A 20,447-nucleotide genomic window follows, 5' to 3' on the forward strand; every position below is an offset into this window, starting at 1 on the left:
TCAGAAATGGCATAACATTCAAAACCGAAACTGAATCTGAGGTAATTTAAATGAACGGCACATAATCATAAAGATCGCGTCCTTAAACTCGAAATAACAAGAGTTTCAAATACTAATATAACGATCACACATACATATGCACAAATCAAACACAGTGCAATATAAATATTATAAATTGCAAGTAATATCGCACATAAACGGCACATTCACGAGCCCTCAACCTCACGCGATTAACAGATTAATCTCTCTTAAACATGCATCACTTTATGAAAGTATGACATCAAGGCTTTACAGCTCCTTAACAAGTATTGATCACCAAACTAGGTAAACAGTCAACTTACATATATTTATTGACGCACTTTCACACACAGTCTTGCTTGTACGGTCCGGCGCATACAGTCCCGCTCTCTGCTCATGATGACTGACAGTAAGTAGCGCATGCGCACATGACTCGGTCTTTCCAACAATAACTTTATATAGTTTGAGAAATTTTGAGGACACTTTGACCACAAATAAGTTCAAAAGGTAAGCCATAAGCCATATATAGATATCCATATCTGTATGGATATCTATATGGCTTATGAAGCATCAGGAGTCAATGATGTATGTATAGAAATCGAGGAATCTTTGGCCAGAATTATGTTACTTTGGTCAAATATGGACTTCTTTATGGCTGGATTAGGAGTCGAAGAGTATGTATAGAAAGTTAACATCAGCTGACTGAATGTATATAAGTAGATTAATTAATGTGCAGTAAAGGAAAATCATTGCTTTACAATGGACACAATTAACTCATTCCGTTGGACAACGATAGAATGCACTGAAGAATAAACATATAGATAATGCACTTTTCGCATTGCATTGCACACCAGAACTAACTCCTTCCCATGTTCATTAAAGAGATAACATTTATGTTGTTGCATTGCATTGCACAAACGATCTAACGTTGTCCACTGAACAATAACATATAGGCTATGCACTTCTTGGATTGCATTGCATTGCACACTACAACTAATTCATTCCCATGTTCATTAAAGAGATAACATATGTTGTTGCATTGCACAAACGATCTATCGTTGTGCATCATTGAAGAAAAACATATGCACTTCTATCCCTGCATTGCACACCAGAACTAACTCCTTCCCATGTTCAGTAAAGAGATAATATGTTGCATTGCTTTGCACAAACGATCTAACGATGTGCACTGAAGAATAACATTTATGCACATTTTGCATTGCATTGCACACCAGAACTAACTCCTTCCCATGTTCATTAAAGAGATAATATTTTGCATTGCATTGCACAAAACGATCGTTTGTCTCAACGATCAATGTTGTGCATTAAAGAATAATATATAGACTAAATGCATGCATTGTATTGCATTGTACACCAGAACTAACTCCTTCCCATGTTCATTAAAGAGATAACACATGTTGCATTGCATTGCATTTTATTGCAGAAACGATCTAACGTTGTGCATTGAAGAATAACATTTACGCACTTTTTGCATTGCATTGCACACTGAAACTAACTCCTTCCCATGTTCAGTAAAGATATAACATGTTGCATTGCATTGAATTGCATTGCATTGCAGAAACGATCTAACGTTGTGCACTGAAGAATAACATTTAGGGTATGCACTTTTGGCATTGCATTGCATTGCACACCAGATCTTACTCATTCAAATGTTTATTAAAGAGATAACATAGGCCATGCACTTTTTGAATTGCATTGCACATTAGAACTAACTCCTTCAAATGTTAATTGAAGAGATAACATTTTGCATTGCATTGCGCAAACGATCTAACGTTGTGCATTGAAGAGTAGACCATAGACCATGCACTTTTTGCATTGCATTGAATTGCACACCAGAACTAACTCTTTCCCATGTTCACTAAAGAGATAACATGTTGCATTGCATTGCATTGCAGAAACGATCTAATGTTGTGCACTGAATAATAACATTTATGCACTTTTTGCATTGCATTGCATTGCACACAAGAACTAACTCCTTCAAATGTTAGAAAAGTTAGTTATGGTGTGCAATGCAATGCAATGCAAAAAGTGAAGAGCCAATGTTACTCTTCAATGCAAAACGTTAGATCGTTTGTGCATAACATATGTTATCTCTTTAATGAACATGGGAAGGAGTTAGTTCGGGTGTGCAATGCAATACAATGCATGCATTTAGCCTATATGTTACTCTTCAGTGCACAACGTTAGATCGTTTGTGCAATACAATGCAATGCAACTTGTCATCCCATTAATGAACATGGGAAGGAGTTAGTTCGGGTGTGCAATGCAATACAATGCATGCATTTAGCCTATATGTTATTCTTCAATACACAAGATTAAATCGTTTGTGCAATGCAAAGCAAAATGTGCATAAATGTTATTCTTTAGTGCACAGTGTTAGATCGTTTGTGCAAAGCAATGCAATGTTGCATAACATATGTTATCTCTTCAATGAACATGGGAACGAGTTAGTTCGGGTGTGCAGTGCAATACAATGCATGCATTTAGCCTATATGTCATTCTTCAATGCACAACGTTAGATCGTTTGTGCAATGCAATGCAACAGGTTATCTCTTTAATAAACATTTGAAGGAGTTAGTTCTTGTGTGCCATGCAATGCAATGCAATTCAAAAAATGCATGGCCTATGTTACTCTTCAAGGCACAACGTTAGATCGTTTGTGCAGTGCAATACAACATCATTGCACCTTATCTCTTTAAAGAAAATGGAAATGATTTAGTTCTGGTGTGCAATGCAATGCAAGAATTGCATAGCCTATATTATTCTTCAATAAACAACGTTAGATTGTTTGTGCAATGCAAAATGTTATCTCTTTAATAAACATTTGAAGGAGTTAGTTCTGGTGTGCAATGCAATACAATGCAAAAAGTCCATAAATATTCTTCAGTGCAGAGCGTTAGATCGTTTGTGCAAAGCAATGCAATGTTGCATAAAATATGTTATCTCTTTTACTGAACATGGGAATGAGTTAGTTCTTGTGTGCAATGCAATGCAAGAATTGCATAGCCTATATTATTCTTCAATGCACAACGTTGCAATGTTGCATAAAATATGTTATCTCTTCAATAAACATTTGAAGGAGATAGTTCTGGTGTGCAATGCAATGCAATGCATAAAGTGCATAGTCTGTATGTTATTCTTCAATGCACAACGTAAGATCGTTTGTGCAATGCAATGCAACAACACTTGTTATCTCTTTAATGAACATGGGAATGAATTAGATCTACTGTACAATGCAATGCAATCCAAGAAGTGCATAGCCTATATGTTATTGTTCAGTGGACAACTTAAGATCGTTTGTGCAATGCAATGCAACAACACTTGTTATCTCTTTAATGAACATGGGAATGAATTAGATCCTCTGTGCAATGCAATGCAACAACATAAATGTTATATCTTTAATCAACATGGGAAGGAGTAAGTTCTGGTGTGCAATGCAATGCGAAAAGTGCTTTATCTATATGTTAATTCTTCAGTGCATTCTATCGTTGCCCAACGGAATGAGTTAATTGTGTCCATTGTAAAGCAACAGCTAGTGCAATGATTTTCCTTCACTGCACATTAATCTACTTATACATTCAGTCAACAGATGTTAACTTTCTATACAAACTCATTGACTCCCGATGCTTCATAAGCCAATATAGATATCCACACAGATATGGCTTAAGGATTACCTTTTGAAATTATTTCTGCTCAAAGTGTCCTTAAAATTTTTCAAACTGTATAAAGTTATAGAATTCTTTTGATGATAAATCAGCTATACAGAGGTCCCCTTTTGACCTCCTGAACATATTTCTGGCCAAAGAGTCCTCGATCTTGGGCTTTCTATACATACTCATAGACTCCTTCTGATGCTTCATAAGCCATATAGATGTCCATATCTGACCTTTTGAACTTATTTGTGGTCAAAGTGTCCTCAACATTTTTCAAAATATATAAAGTTATAGAATCCTTTTGATGATAAATCAGCTTTTTAGAGGTTTTGACCTCCTGAACATATTTCTGGCCAAAGAGTCCTCGATCTTTGGATTTCTATACATACTTATAGACTCCTTCTGATGCATCTTAAGCCATATAGATGTCCATATCTGATCTTTTTAACTTATTTCCGGTCAAAGGGTCCTCAAAATTTTTCAAACGATTTAAAGATATAGACTCTTTCTGATGATAAATCAGGTTTTCAGAGGTCCCCTTTTGATCTACTGAACATATTTCTGGCCAAAGAGTCCTAAAAGATTAATACAATACATTCAGACTGATATCTTCGGATGTTATATCCTCCTGACAAAAGTCCATATTTGACATACTGAATTTTTTTCTGGCCAAGGAGTATTCGAAACTAGGGCTTTCTATACATACTCCTTCTGATGCTTCATAAGCCATATATATGTCCATATCTGACCTTTTGAACTTATTTGTGGTCAAACGGTCCTCAAAATTTTTCAAACTATATCAAGTTATCGAATCCTTTTGATGATAAATCAGCTATTCAGAGGTTTTGACCTCCTGAACATATTTCTGGCCAAAGAGTCCTCGATCTTGGACTTTCTATACATACTCATAGACTCCTTCTGATGCTTCTTAAGCCATATAGATGTCCATACCTGACCTTTTGAACTTATTTGTGGTCAAAGTGTCCTCAAAATTTTTCAAACTATATAAAGTTATAGAATCCTTTTGATAATAAATAAGCTATTCAGAGGTTTTGACCTCCTGAATATATTTCTGACCAAAGAGTCCTCTATCTTGGGCTTTCTATACATACTCATAGACTCCCTCTGATGCTTCAAAAGCCATAAAGATGTCCATATCTGACCTTTTGAACTTATTTGAGGTCAAAGTGTCCTGACTATCTTTATTTATCTTTATATAGTGTGAAATATTTTGAGGACACTTTGACCACAAATAAGTTCAAAAGGTCAGATATGGACATCTAAATGGCTTATGAAGCATCAGAAGGAGTCTATGAGTATGTGTAGAAAGCCCAAGATCGAGGACTCTTTGGCCAGAAATATGTTCAGGAGGTCAAAAGGGGACGTCTTGAATAGCTGATTTATCATCAAAAGAATTCTATAACTTTATATAGTTTGAAAAATTTTGAGGACACTTTGACCACAAATAAGTTCAAAAGGTCAGATATGGACATCTATATGGCTTATGAAGCATCAGAAGGAGTCTATGAGTATGTGTAGAAAGCCCAAGATCGAGGACTCTTTGGCCAGAAATATGTTCAGGAGTTCAAAAGAGGACCTCTGAATAGCTGATTTATCATCAAAAGAATTCTATAACTTTATATAGTTTGAAAAATTTTGAGGACACTTTGACCACAAATAAGTTCAAAAGGTCAGATATGGACATATATATGGCTTTTGATGCATCAGAAGGAGTCTATGAGTATGTATAGAAAGCCCAAGATCAAGGACTCTTTGGCCAGAAATATGTTCAGGAGGTCAAAACCTCTGAATAGCTGATTTATCATCAAAAGGATTCTATAACTTTATATAGTTTGAAAACTTTTGAGGACACTTTGACCACAAATAAGTTCAAAAGGTCAGATATGGACATCTATATGGCTTATGATGCATCAGAAGGAGTCTATGAGTATGCATAGAAAGCCCAAGATCGAGGACTCTTTGGCCAGAAATATGTTCAGGAGGTCAAAACCTCTGAATTTGCTGATCATCAAAAGAATCTATAACTTTATATAGTTTGAAAATTTTTGAGGACCCTTTGACCACAAATAAGTTCAAAAGGTCAGATATGGACATATATATGCTTATGAAGCATCAGAAGGATTATGTATAGAAAGCCCAAGTTTCGAATACTCCTTGGCCAGAAAAAAATTCAGTATGTCAAATATGGACTTTTGACAGGAGGATATAGAATCCGATGATATCAGTCTGAAGACATCAGTATTAATCTTTTAGGACTCTTTGGCCAGAAATATGTTCAGTAGGTCAAAAGGGGACCTCTGAATAGCTGATTTATCATCAGAAAGAGTCTATAACTTTATATAGTTTGAAAAATTTTGAGGAACCTTGACCAGAAATGTTCAAATGATCAGATATGGACATCTATATGGGTTTTGAAGCATCAGAGGGAGTCTATGAGTATATATAGAAAGCCCAAGATCGAGGACTCTTTGGCCTGAAATATGTTCTGGAGTTCAAAAGGGGACCCATGTATAGCTGATTTATGATCAAAAGGAGTCTATAACTTTATATAGTTTGAAAAATTTTGAGGACACTTTGACCACAAATAAGTTCAAAAGGTCAGATATGGACATCTATATGGCTTATGAAGCATCAGAAGGAGTCTATGAGTATGTACAGAAAGCCCAAGATCGAGGACTCTTTGGCCAGAAATATGTTCAGGAGGTCAAAACGTCTGAATAGCTGATTTATCATCAAAAGAATTCTATAACTTTATAAAGTTTGAAAAATTTTGAGGACACTTTGACCACAAATAAGTTCAAAAGGTCAGATATGGACATCTATATGGCTTTTGATGCATCAGAAGGAGTCTATGAGTATGTATAGAAAGCCCAAGATCGTGGACTCTTTGGCCAGAAATATGTTCAGGAGGTCAAAATCTCTGAATAGCTGATTTATCATCAAAATTATTCTATAACTTCATATAGTTTGAAAAATTTTGACGACACTTTGACCACAAATAAGTTCGAAAGGTCAGATATGGAGTGTCCGGATGTTACATCCTCCTGACAAAAGTCCATATTTGACATACTGAATTTTTTTCTGACCAAGGAGTATTCGAAACTTGGGCTTTCTATACATACTCCTCGGAGTATGTATAGAAAGCCCAAGTTTCGAATACTCCTTGGTCAGAATTCAGTATGTCAAAAATGGACTTTTGTCAGGAGGATATAACATCCGAAGATATCAGTCTGAAAGTATTGTATTAATCTTTTAGAACTCTTTGGCCAGAAATATGTTCAGTAGGTCAAAAGGGGACCTCTGAATAGCTGATTTATCATCAGAAAGAGTCTATAACTTTATATAGTTTGAAAAATTTTGAGGACCCTTGACCAGAAATAAGTTCAAATGATCAGATATGGACATCTATATGGGTTTTGAAGCATCAGAGGTGTTACAGAGCAGGCTCCCGCACCGCCTCCTCTTCACCACCGGAGGGAACCTTCCCCGGAATATTAACTTTACCCATTGAACTCCATTTCCCATAATGCCGCTTACCTGGGACTGATTGCGTTACACACCTGCACCTCATTTACACACACTCATATAAACCACTTCCACACACACATTCAATGCGAAGTCTTGATTCTGCCCCGGCCATCATTTCTGAGTGTTTATTCCCGTGTTTGATTTCTGTTATTGACCTTGGACTGTTTATCGCTTCTGATTCTTTGCTACCTGCCCTGACCTGGATTGTCTATTGATTCCTGATTCTTGCTGCCTGCCTCGACCCTTGCCTGTTCAACTGGTTTGTCTCTGCCTAGCCTGCTTTGCCCTGTCTGCTGTGTTTGACCCTGCCTGTCTTGACTACTCTCTAATAAAGCTGCAAATGGATCCCACTGTCTCTGCCTCATCACAACAGAAGACTTCGCCACTTAAGGATCCAGCAGCAGTCATGCAGATCACCACTGAACTATCTGCTCAAGCATCACAGTTATCTCTTCATCATCATCAGCTGAGTCGTCTTACCGCCCTCACTGAGGAACTCGTTCAAGCACTACAAGCTCTCCGAACTTCAACCAGTCACGCTCCTTCGGAACAAGCACAGAGTGCATCAGCACATCCCGTCAGTACTTCAATTAACACTCGTCTCGCCTTCCCGGAGAAGTATGACGGTGATCCCACTAAATGCAAGGGGTTTCTGTTACAGTGCAATCTCTATATCGATCAGCAACCTTCATTATACTCTAACGATGCCGGACGCATCGCGTTCGTCTGTTCACTGTTGACTGGAAAGGCACTTGAATGGGTCACGGCAGTTTGGAGACCAGAGGGTTCGTCATTTTCCTCATTCAGAGCATTCCTTCAACAATTCCGTAATGTCTTTGAACACTCCACAGCAGAAGGAGGTCCGGGAGAACAATTGTTAAAACTCTCTCAAGGAAGGAACACCGCCGCTGATTACGCTCTCACTTTTCGCACTCTCGCTGCACAAACCAACTGGATAGAGGATACCCTCAAAACTCTGTTCAGAAAAGGTCTCACAGTCGCACTACAGTCTGAATTGGCCTGCCGAGATGAAGGTAGGAGCCTGAACGAATACATCAATTTCACTATCCAGGTTGACAATCTCATGCGTTATCGACGCCGAGTCAGAACACCCCTATACACCGCTCACGAATCCACTACAATGCACGAACCAATGCAGCTGGGATTTACTCATCTTTCACCTGAAGAACGAGAGCGTCGCCAGCAGAACCGTCTTTGCCTGTACTGTGGTCAACCAGGTCACATGAAAGCTTCCTGCCCTGTTCGTCCTGTCAGCAAACCTCAATCGGTGAGTTCTCACACCAAAGAAAATTTATTCACATCCAGTATCCTGTTACCCATTCGCCTGCACATCAAAAACCGAACTATTGTCACTACTGCCATGCTCGACTCAGGAGCCACAGGGAACTTCATTTCTCATGAATTCACGTCATTACATCAACTAAAATTAAATCCCTGTGAGTCTTCTCTGACTGTGGAGGCGCTAGATGGCCACCCCATCGGAGGAGGAAAAGTTCATCGTTTCACTGAAGAGATCATGTTGACGTGTTATATTTTGTAAATAATGTTATTAGTATTTAGTCAGTGATATTGGTGGTAATAGTATTAATAATTAAAAATTATAAAAAAAAAAAAAAAGGTTAACCAATTGATAGCTTAAGGAGGAGGGGATGTAGTATCCTGGAGTATCCACTAGGTGTCATCTGTATATTAGAGTTGTTGGGTTTTATCTTGGTAAAATGTTGGTGGAAGAAGATGTGCCATGTGAAAGGCATTAGCTGTGTCCCAATGTTGAAGGCTGCATCCTTCGAAGGACGCAGACTTCAAAGATGCAGCCTATGCGTCCTCTGAAGGACGCACCATGTAGCCTTCCTAGGATTTCCTAATTGTGCAACCAGGTGTTCCAGATCACCGCTCCTGGCGCCAAGCAACGGTGCGAGAGGACAGCTGCTATCCTGATCATTCATTTTGATAACTGAGTAAACAACTATGGAGCCAGAATTGGCTATTGTCATTTTTATGTTTTATATTTTACTGGAGGACATGGTGAGGATTTTTTAGCCCTGGCGCTGCCGGATCATGTATTTTCGGTTTAGCCCTGTTTGAATACAAAACCCAATTGAATATAAAAAAGTCCAGTATTTCTCGCGCTCGTCATCTGCAGCTGTCACAGTTGCCAGGCGACAAGAACAATTCTCCGTAGGCTAGACCGGTCCGAGCGCCTCAGATGCGCCCTTTGATATGGGACGCTGCTGTAGTTAGCAACAATTTGTTAATATTGTGACAATAAGCCTACATTTTGTTACTTTAATTTTCGGAACTGCATATTTCGTTAAGTATTCACTTACAAATGTGAAGTAACCTACTGAAGTACTTTTTTCCCTCACATCACAATATGATTACATTAAACTACACAAAATAATGTAACAACCAGATATTACTGTATATTGAAAATATACAGATGTAAAATGCAACATAGCCTACGCAGTAATGCAGTAGTAGCCTAATATAAATGCAGTAGTTATTAAAAGTACTTTTTTCAGAAAGCCGTCGATTGAATCAGCCCTGCAAACCTGTTGGTAGACAACTTAGTGGATAGTGGAAATATGCACTCTAACACTCTGGAGATCATCCCAGATGATGTCCCACCAGCAGGAGGCCTTACCAGGGGCAGCCCATCCCGGTCCAGCAGCTCAGCTCAATAGAGTCTAAATGTTTTTTTTTCTTATTTTATGTATTGTAAAATTAAATGTTTATGTTGATTTTGATATGTTTAACGTATTTTGTAAATAGTTGGAAAAAGTACTTTAATGTAGCCTAAAGAACAAATGATTTTCATTTACCAATTTTATTTGAAAAAATAAAAAGGTATAGAATTTGTTTCATGCAGAAATTATGACTGTCATTACAAAAATAAACAATGTCCAGAACAATTCATTCTCTTTTATTTACACAATTAAAGTTGCATAAAAATAAATGTACATAATTTTTCTTTTAAAAAATAAAAGTGAAAAAAGTTAAACAAGGATATGTAGAAAATATATATATTTTTCAAACATTCTCTCAAGAAGAGAAAACAGCCTGTCCATCCTCTCCCTTCTTTCCTGTGCACTCCTCGCCTCTGCCTCCCTCTGTAGTTGCATTTCTTCTCTGATCAAGTCCAAAAACTCGTCCTGTCTCGCCGCCTTCGTGCTGGTGCTGGTGGTGGTGCTCCTCCTCACCGTGGGCACCCACTACTGAACTCGGCCCTGGTGTGTCCTCAGGGATTGAGGCGATGAGGACAGGGGGGTTGGTGCAATGCCTCTGTCCAAACACCTCATCCATGAGGACAAACCAGGGCCAAGTGTCAGCAGTGGGTTTCCCACTCACACCCTCTCCTGTCCCAGGACACTTGCAATCCTAAAGGCAGAGCAAATGAACCATGGCTTGTTAACAACAACAGGACAAAACATTTCAGCAAAGATGTGTGTATTACTTTTCTTTATATATATATATATATACATAGATCCATATATATATAGACCCATTTTTTCCTGAATTGTTCTAAAAAAGCAGAAAAGGGTACTTAACACAGAGGAGCAATCTTAAGTGCATTGTTAACACTGCAAAATATGACACATCAAGACATGCATACAAAATACTTAAGAAATCATATTTCTGTATACTAAATTTGGTTAAAACCACATAGCTTGCATGACAGCACTACAAAAACACATAAAAGTGAAACCCCATTGCCTTATCTACTGCTTTTCTTATTGTTTTGGGCTTTATTGGGTGAGTGATATTTCTTATAATACACAAGTGTAAATATTACAAATAGGTCGTTAAACTAATAACGTTATTACCACAAGTTTTGCCTAAAACTACCTGATAAATGTAGCCACGCAATGGTGACGAAGGAGTTAAGAAGAAGTTTATAAGAAACTTTAACTCTGGTTTCGCTAGCTATTTGAGTAAATTAAAACATAATACTTACATTTAAATGTGAATTTGCTGTCCACCACCGATCTCTAGTCTCGCCGCCTTTAAAAATAAATAAATAAATGCTGTCGTCAACGGCGCGCAATGACTTATGGGGTAGAATAGGCCGCTAAGTGTCCATTTATGTATCCTTCTTTTCACGGGGAAACGAAGGGTGCATTTGGCGTCGCTTTTGAATCAGGGAAGCCTTCGTCGCGGCGCGATGACGCAACCGGCCTTCGAATACGGCCTTTGAAGGATGGAGAACTGAATCAGTTCCGGCAAGATGGCGGGCTGAACACATGCGCTCTCACTAAGCGGCTTAGTTTTCTCCCGTTTTCTATTATGAAAATAGCTTGTTTCTCAATTACACCTACCCAGAGTATCTTTAAAGTTCTGTGCTATTGTTGCTGACCTACAAAATGCGAAAATCTCACCAAACGACTCATCCCAAGATTGTTATTCCTCCGGATCATCGCGTGGCTCAAACCACGGCAGATTCAGAGATGGAAACAAAGACTGATTCATCAGAGAAACGTCGCGATTCCTCTCACTTTACACCAACTAAAGTACATATGTCGAAAAAGATAAAATCTCAAGAAGAGGACATCACCAATGCTACTCTGCTGCAAGCCATTACTTCCCTAACTGCTCGCTTCGATTCACAAGACGAAAAGTTAGAAGCATTGGTGAATCAAATGCGAAACAACAGCATCATGATTGCAGAGATGTCCAAAGCTGTCGAATTTAACTCGGCTGAAATTAAAGACTGTAAGAAAAGTGCAAAGAGTTGAGCAAATCGGTCATGGGTTTAACCACCGCACACAATGACCTGGAAAACAGAACGTCTGATCTTGAACGATATAAGAGAAGATGGAATCTCCGGATTAACGGCATGAAGGAGAAAACTGAAGAGGATCCCCGCAGGGAAGTGATTGACCTGATTGCCGAAATTGCTCCGCACTTGATACAGAAATTAGATGATATTATTGACACAGTGCACCGGATCGGTAAAAAGGAACCAGGAAGACCAAGACAGATGATCGTACAATTCACAATGCGCAAATATAGGGACGAAATATGGAAATCAACGAAAAACTCATCTGTTTGCCTAAACCAGGGAGTCAGATTTGTGGAAGACTTCACGAAGGAAGACCGAAACGCTCGTGCCGCTCTGTGGCCGCTGATTGCTCAAGCACGTAAAGAAGGAAAAAAAGCGTATTACCGAGGTCCGTTTGGCTACATTGAAGGAAGACGCATTGACCCAACGAAATCCAGCACTTGAACTTTTTTTTTTTTTTTTTTTTTTTTACGGGTAGGATGGTGTGAGATGTGATAATTTGGAGAAATGCTAGGTTGCGAGGTATGTACTCGGTTAATTGTCATCCATTTAGTACATATCTGATTCGAGTTCGCAATCTGTGTTTGTTCTTTTCTAATTTTATTTGTTCTTCGTATGTTTCCAGTTAAGTTACCGTTTTCATTACTCTCTTTAAATGTTCGGGGCATTCAAGATAAGGTCAAAAGAAAGGCTATATGTTTTTATTTTGTAAAGGAACTGGTTCGCATTGTATTTTTTTACAAGAGACACACTCTACCGTAACGGATGCTGCTTTTTGGTCGAGTCAATGGGGAGATAAACTGACATTAAGCCACGGATCCTCCCACTCTGCAGGGACTGCAATTTTATTTAACAACTGTCCAGGTAAAGTGATTTCTGTTAAAACTGATTCTAATGGACATTGGGTTGCAATTGTGCTGGATATTGAATCTATCTTTTTTATTTTGGTTAATGTATATGGTCATAACAATGCAAAACAAAATCAGCAGCTTTTTGCTGAGGTCTCTGCTTTAATTTGTAATTTCAAAAGATTATTCCCAACAGATAATATTGTCATAGGTGGAGACTTTAATGTTACACCAGATGAATCGCTTGACAGGCATCCACCTAAAAGTAGTTCCCCTCAACCAAACTCTATGATTACTCATTTTTGCAACAACCTTAAAGTACTGGATGTATGGAGACATCTCAACCCTAACATCAAACAGTTTTCTTGGTTTAGACCTAATGCATCTAGTAAATCGAGGATCGATTATTGGTTAATTTCAGATAATTTGTTACATTTTGTTAAGGATTGCTCTATTTCACCAGCGCCTCTAACAGATCACTGTGCTATTGTCTTGGTTGTTAAGCCAAAGACTAAGATTTCATATAAAAAAGGATATTGGAAATGCTTGAAAATGATTTGCTTGAAAATGAAGGATTTTGTGCAAAGATAAAAGATTTAATTGGAGTAATTGAGAATAGTAATGATTTCAGTTCTCATAAAGCCAGATGGGAGTTTCTTAAATTTAAAATTTGTGAATTTTCTATAAACTATAGTAAAATGCTTGCCAAATTAAGAAGACAACATGAAAACAAGATTATATTTGAGATTAATAAGTATTGCAGTAAAAATGTATTAAGTAGCGTTGAAAAAAGTAATTTTATTTCTCTTCAAACACAATTGGATAACTTGTATATCAAGAAAGCTAAAGGTGCATACATTCGATCAAAGGCCAAATGGATAGAGGAGGGAGAGAAAAGCACGTCCTATTTTTGTAGGTTAGAAAAAAGACGGCAGTCTAAAAACAGTATTATTTCCCTAATGGTGAATAATATTGAAAATACTGATCCTACAATAATAAGCAAAGAAATTCATAATTTCTACAGTGACTTGAGTAGTGATAACCCTACACCATGTGTCAAAATGATTGATGACTTCCGGTCCCGCCCACTAGATAAGACATCTGGTCCCCGCCCTTCCGGTTGTCCGTTGAGCTGTCCCGCCCTTTCTGGCGTGTATAGATATGGATATGGATTGGTCCTATCGACCGTTCGATCATGCGTTTTGACAGTTTTATCTACCGCATATGTTGTTTTTATCTACCGGTGTCTTTCCGGCATATGTTGTTATGGTTTGCCCTATTGTCCTAGCTAGTCGTAGATCATGTGGTTTTGACAGAAAGTTTGAAGACTGTGTCACACAAGCATTATCTCTTGTGCACACAAGCTGGGTGTATTTTCTGTGTTTGTGATCTGTTTTTTGACAGAAAGTTTGACTTTGTTGTCCAGTTCAGTTATGTGTTTGTGTGTGTGTGTGTGTGTGTGTGTGTGTGTGTGTGTGTGTATTTGTGTGTATGTGTGTGTGTGTGTCCTCTGACATGACCCCCTCCACATTCCTGAGGTAACAGTGAAAGTGAGAAAAAGAGAGTTACCCTAATCATGTTTTATATTTCACACAAATAATATGCAATAATATCTTACTAAAAATCTACTGAAACCAATTAATTCAGTTTTAGATAAACAAAAGAATAAAAAAATCATATTACATAAACATTCCGTTCTTTAGGCCTATAAGTGTATAAAATAAAATAGCTATCTTGCTAATTTAACTAAAGTTGAAAACCATTCAGTTCTTTATAAAAGTATAAATGAAATGCTTATAAAATAAATATCTTATTGATCCAATTGTTTTTGATAAACAAAAGAATAAAAATCATATTACATAAAACATTCCGTTCTTTATATACATTAAAATGGTTATCTTGCTAATTTAACTAAAGCTGAAAAAACATACTGTTCTTTTAAAGTATAAATGAAAAGATTATAAAATAATATAACATAAATGTCAGTGTTTCTCTCTCTCTCTCCTCCTAGGTTTATTCAGCGATCAGAATGAGACAATAGTGCTAAATTTATTTCAAAGTTTAAATGATATCTTTATAAAATGTTGTTTTTATTTTATTTTATTTTTTTAATTAAATTTAATACATTTATTAAAAGTCGTAATAATGTTTTTTAAATTCAATACATTATTAAAAGTTGTAAAACAAAAACACTGTTTTTCTGAATGTCTCTCCAGCCAGAGTAGTGTGCCTGTGTGTGTGTGTGTGTGGGTGTGTGTGTGTGTGTGTGTGTGTGTGTGTGTGTGTGTGTGTGTGTGTGTGTCCTCTGACATGACCCCCTCCACATTCCTGAGGTAACAGTGAAAGTGAGAAAAAGAGAGTTACCCTAATCATGTTTTATATTTCACACAAATAATATGCAATAATATCTTACTAAAAATCTACTGAAACCATTTAATTCAGTTTTAGATAAACAAAAGAATAAAAAAATCATATTACATAAACATTCCGTTCTTTAGGCCTATAAGTGTATAAAATAAAATAGCTATCTTGCTAATTTAACTAAAGTTGAAAACCATTCAGTTCTTTATAAAAGTATATAATTAAATGCTTATAAAATAAATATCTTATTGATCCAATTGTTTTTGATAAACAAAAGAATAAAAATCATATTACATAAAAAAGGGTATACATTAAAATGGTTATCTTGCTAATTTAACTAAAGTTGAAAAACATTCTGTTCTTTAAAAGTATATAAAAAAATAAAAAATAAAAATCTACTGAAATTTCAGTTTTAGATAAAAATAAAATTCATCTAAGTCTGCTGACTGAAGATTTCATGAAGCACCAGACAAATGGTATGTTTGTGTGTGTGTGTGTGTGTGTGTGTGTGTGTGTGTGTGTGTGTGTGTGTGTGTGTGTGTGTGTGTGTGTGTGTGTGTGTGTATGTGTGTGTGTGCGTACGTGTGTCTGTGACAGGTTCCGGTAAATTAGCGTGCCGTCATCTTTCTGAATTTATTTCAAAACATAATCGTAAAAGTTTAAATATGATCTTTTAAAATTAAAAGACTGTTTAAATAAAATCTTTAAAGTTTGAATACATTCATATCTTCTATTTATCTTTTAGAAGATTACTGTAATGATTTTGTTTAATGGTGACCTAAAGTATAATTGTTATTAAACAATGTCTGTCTGTTCAAAAACTTTAGATTGTAGAAAAACTGTACTTTTTAGTCGTTTTAAATCTCATTTATATGAAAAGATTCAATCAGCATTTTTTTGTCCATGCGGGGTTTAAATTTTTATGGTGGGGGCTTTCCATAGCTATAATGAATTTTGTACCGTACACCTAAACACAGAAAACTACATTTGTACATTTTCAAAATGAAATAAATAAATAAATAAATCATTTAATATCATTTTGTGCACACACACGGTTCTAAAAAATAAACTAATCTCTATTTTAAATTAAATTATTATTAATAACATATGTTACTAAAATGTAAACAAAGTTTTAGCTAAATAAATATATAAACAAAAACACCCTACAGCCCCAGATCCTTCAGAGATAAACCACAGTGTGATCTGAAGCTTCAGGAAACAGGGTATCAGACCAGATGAGTCTCGGGGGACAATGTCACAGTAAATCTAGTCTGCTAACGCCTTTTACAGAGTACATCCAGAGTTTATACTAAATTCATTTAAAAGCATAATCATACAAGTTTAAATAAGGTATTTTAAAATTAAAAGAAATCTTTAAAGTTTTATTAAAATCATATCTTCTATTTATTTTCTTAGAAGATTACTGTAATGATTTTGTTTAACGGTAACCTAAAGTAGAATTTTTACTAAACAGCGTTTAGTTGTTGATTGTTGAAAAACTGTCCTTGGGCATCTTAGATCTTTTGTCCATACAACATGTTGTCATAGTTTGTCACAATGTTTTGTTGTTGTGTTGTTTTTAAGAAATCCGAGGACTCCACATTGCTCTTATTTAGACTAAGTTGTATCATCTGCAAAATCACTGACGCGGCATAAGTAAAGTTGGTCTTGAGCGAATATTTAATTTTATCAGTCATAATTCAAAGTATAAGTATACGATCGTATAAGATCATTTTAACTTGTATTCCCCGAACTATCCTTAATCAGTGTGGAATCACACAGGGTGAAACCCTTTACTGAGAATATACTATCGGTTATCTACTCAAAATATATGTAGAAGTGTAAAATCGGTGTTTAAAATCTGTCTGCTGGCCGCATGAATAGACTTTGGGGAGAGCTGATGATACTATCTATAGCAGGAAGCATACCCTTTGACCTCCTCGATTGTGGAGGCTTGTTGGTTTTTTTTTTTTTTTTTTTTTGTTAAAGACCCAACTACAAGTTAGTTCTCCAAAAAGAATTTCTCCCATCTAGTGGTTCTCCCATCTACTCGCTTTTTCAAATGCGTGTTGCAACTGCGGTAGCCGTAATGTGTCAAGAAGCTATGACAACATGGCTTCCAATAGCGCTTCATTGAGTTTAACGATACATGTTTTTGTACTGTTATGGCAGCTATATAATGATTTACACAACCAAGCAATGAAAAAAGCTTGTAATTTAGACCATACCTTTGACTTGCCTGTCGAGAAGAAATCAGGCAACTTCCCTTTCAAAGTCTTTCTCCTTCATTAGATCTTTCCACATGGGGAAAAGCTATCCTGATATTTATTTACATACCGATAAATTAAATGTTAGCTTTTAGGCGATGAGGATTCCTTCTCCCGTGGCTCGGCATAAGTATGATCCTGCATTATAATGTACTGTGCAGTGCAGCCTTTCAAATTTGCCGGGGCAGTATCATTGCCTCCCATATGGTCTAGCGGTTAGGATTCCTGGCTTTCATCCAGGCTGCCCGGGTTCGACTCCCGGTATGGGAAGACAATTTTTTTTTTACATTGTCAACAAAATTCAAGTTATTCAATAATCATTTTTAGTAATTCATAGTCTTAGAGGCCTACACGAACTGCAGAAACAAGCAGTTTATTGAAGATTCGGTACTGAATCATTTTCACAAATACAATTATATAGAATTCAGAAAATTTCACTATGGAATATTTACTTTATCTATCATAATTTCAATTTAGTACATCATCATTTAAACTTTTCATCTCATAATTATGACGCATAGTCATAATTGTAATTTCAACTTTTTGTTATAATTATTACTTAATTCAGAATTACAATTTTTGTCAATGACGCCTTTTTAATGTAATACTTAAAACGTGTTTAAGTCATAATTTGGTGGTTGACTATAGTAGTGTTGATGATGAAACGTGTTGAGTTAGGCTAGCGCTTTTTGTCCCTCTCTGGTATTATAGTGTTTCAAGATGGCGGAACGACACGGAAGCCTCCTTGGTCCCATGCAAATAAAGATAAGAAATGATCTTTCTTAAAATCAGATCATTGGCACAGATCATTTTACACCCGTGAGGACTTATTTTATGAATACAGACAATGATTTTAGCTAATAAAATACAATTTTTTCAACGAGCGAATCTAGGCCTTCAGAAGTCATAACTTCAGGGGTCAACGGTTTAGGCCCGTTGGTTTAGGTATTTGTAAAAATCAAATACTGTATGACACTTTTCAAAGTTAGAATAACCTGTTGTGTTCTGACACAAGGCCATTAACCGGTTCTTTTTTGTTTTATAAATGTATTTTGCTTATTTCTACAAATATCGACCTGAAAAATGAAAATCAGGAAATAAGAAAAACAGTGTTTTAAAATACAACAAAACCATGATAATGTTTAGATGTGGATGATTAAGTTTTAGGCGTAGTGCAACCAGATTTCTCTAACATTGCGAGGTATCACAACACACAACGTTGTAAATAAACATTTTCAAAATGTAATTTAACCATATTTTATTAATATTATGTTAATTTAAAGTTTTTGTTATTAACAAATACCTTTTAACATCCGGCACAAAATTAAAGAGATCTCAGATCACAATCTACAGTTAGATATTCTCCTACTTAGTATCTTTGGGTGTATTTTGTCACACCGTAGTGATGCAAAGTTCTACACTCTATGGACTAACTTATCAGACACTCACCACACTGATGTTAACATCACCATAAATTGTCTTTTCTACCATGATTGGAGCAACTATTGTCCCACCATTCTTTTGGTCAATTGTGAAGGTAAGCTGATTAGGGATCTGAATTAATAGCCGTCCGAATGATGTAGAATTATTATTATTATTAGTATTATTATGCTGTCGTTGTAGATGGTTGTTAGGCTGTTGGTTTGTCATGTTTCCAGAATGTGTTTGAATGCTCAGCGTCTGAACGTCACCATCTGTTAAAAAAAAAAATTAACAATTAAATACACAACCAAAACCATGTAAACGTTATAGTAAAACTTATTGAAGATTGAGAAACATATTCACTACTAACAAAGTAAAATGATAAATCTTTTCCTACGTTTGATATTCTTTTTTCTGATTTTTTTCACTATAGACTTGATCCTTTTTAATGCTGTTTTCTCTCCATATTTATTCTGTAGTTCCTCTACTGTGTCTTCCAACCTCCCTGTTGTTCTTCTCCAACTGTGTTAAAACAAAGATAAACAGTTAGAAGAATAAAATGTATGTACAATAGCAAAAATAAAGTTAACATAAAATAAACACATTCATACACCAGTTCAAAGTCAATGAACAAGCTGATGCTGCAGTGTTAGAGCACATGATGGACGGTGAACAGACGCACAGCAGGTTAAACCAGAGCTAAAACAATAGTCTATGTTAGGACAAAAGTATCTGATAATAGCTGATAACGGTCATAAAGTGCTAGATAAGGTGCAAGTAGCTAAACTAAACATTTCATATTTGACAAATGTTTTGAGAAATGTTAAACAACTACAAAAATAATCAACTTGTTTCTAATTTCTTTTTTTTCTAAATTGTGATTTAATGTGAGAGGAGAAGAAACACATAACATGTGTGCATGAATGAATGTGTACAATTTAATAAATGTATTTACCTAACACCCATAAAGTAAATTAAGGCTAAGTTCCTTTTTGTGGACAAAGTGAACTTTGGAGTGCTTACGGGGTCAAAAATAAGTGCCATTTGGAACTCTTTTATCAAAAAAATATATGTTGATAATGATTAGTTATGCCAAATGATAGTTTGGCATGCATGGGATTGGTTGTCCATAGTGAGAGAGAAATACTTTTATTATAGAAATGGCTATTTTTTATTCTATTCTTTAATCCACAAATAAAATAGGTTTTTATACCTGCTCAAGTACTTCTTGATGAGTTTCTTCTGTATTAAACAGCGAATCTTCTCAGTCAGATCGTCGCAAGATCTCAGGAATCCTCTCACACTGCTTGTGTTCACGAGCTCCATCGCTGCAGTTGTGTGTGTGTGTATGACTCGAACGATTCAAACTTCCATAAAGCGCACCAAAACAGCAGCGCGGAGATGTGACGTCATGTGTCGAGCGGGCGCTCGTAAAAAGCACATCTTTGCATTTCTTCTGAAACAACAATTTTTAACATCACTATCGCAACACTTATCGTATTGCCGGCTG

Source organism: Squalius cephalus (assembly GCF_949319135.1).
Source record: "Squalius cephalus genome assembly, chromosome: 19".
Lineage (NCBI taxonomy): Eukaryota > Metazoa > Chordata > Actinopteri > Cypriniformes > Leuciscidae > Squalius > Squalius cephalus.